This window comes from Sinocyclocheilus anshuiensis, unplaced genomic scaffold, assembly GCF_001515605.1.
Source record: "Sinocyclocheilus anshuiensis isolate Anshui unplaced genomic scaffold, SAMN03320099.WGS_v1.1 scaffold914, whole genome shotgun sequence".
Lineage (NCBI taxonomy): Eukaryota > Metazoa > Chordata > Actinopteri > Cypriniformes > Cyprinidae > Sinocyclocheilus > Sinocyclocheilus anshuiensis.
The window spans coordinates 1,624,707-1,626,128 of NW_015539870.1; positions in this window are offsets into that span (position 1 = coordinate 1,624,707).

The following is a 1,422-nucleotide window of genomic DNA, read 5'->3' on the forward strand; positions in this document are numbered from 1 at the left end:
TGATGGTATTTTTTGGGTCAGAGCTCTGGAGGAATTTGATTGGCAAGTTTGTTTTTGTTTAGTTTTTCTGAATTGGAGCAGTTGTACATTGTATGCTCTTAGGGGGCTTCAAACGGGGCAAACCGGTTTTTATTCAACAAGAGAAATAAATAGTTGTTCAGTATCCTGTGTGTGTGCATACTTGTTTTTTATCAATAAACGTATGCAAACAAGAACAATTAGCATGTGCCAATGATCCTAGTTTTCAAAAAAAAAAAATCAATGGGTAACACTTTACAATAAGGTCTCTTTTATTAACAGTTAATCCATTATCTAACATGAACAAACAAAGAGTAATATATTTTGTACAGCTATTATTTATATATATATATATACACACACATGTATATATATATTTTTTTTTTTAACAGCATTTATTTGAAATAGACTGTTTTTTTTGTAACAATGTAAAAGTCTTCAGATCAATTTAATGTGTCCTTGCTGAATAAAAATATTGATTTCTCTAAAAAAAGATCAACTGACTGCAAACTTTTGAACAGTACTGTAGTAGATAATTAAACAAAATAATATATGATACAACCAAGGGCAAAAATAATAATTTAAATTAATAAACATTGCTATATGTTCAAATCACTTCAAAATGTATTGATCTGCTGTATACCGTGTATTATTATGACCTAAATGCCTTATATGTTGTGATCGTATATGCGTCTGACTTAAGATTCAGTTCTGGTAGTGCAATAGATCAGATAAGCCCACCTGATGGACTCAGAGTCAGGAATTGTATAACTATGACTCTAATTTTGAGATTTTGCCAAATCGAAAATGATGAACCATTTGAAGAATTTTGACAAACAAAAATAACTGTGACCTATGCTTGCAGAGATCTAGTAAAAATCCTGCAATTCGGGAGATCTGTTTTAACTTGTTAGTGCTTTCAATGTGTGTTGCTATGGGAAGACAGTATAAAAAAGAGGCAACCACACCCCCCAGTGGTTGCCAAAGCAAATGCAAACAACAGTCGATACTGACTATATGACAAGTCCAGACCACCTTATTTCAAAATTACTAACCCAAACACTTTTATACATTTAAAAATAACACTTGCACAAAAGCAAATAATATTACTATATTTTTTTAATTTCAGCAAACAATATTAAGACAATTTAGGCCACATTCAAGTGATTTTGAGCATTAAATGCTTACAGAACTTTTTGGAATTACCAAAAATACCAATGGAAGGATTTTAGAACCCACTAGGGGGCTTCAGCAAACTTAAAGGAACCTCAAAATGACTTAAAATGAGATAAAATAATCATTAAAATAAGCTAAAACAACAACAAAAATCAAGATATTTCTTATTTTAATTCAACCTCTCAAGAACTCCATTTTCTTTGAAGAAACAGGATTCTCACTGTCCCA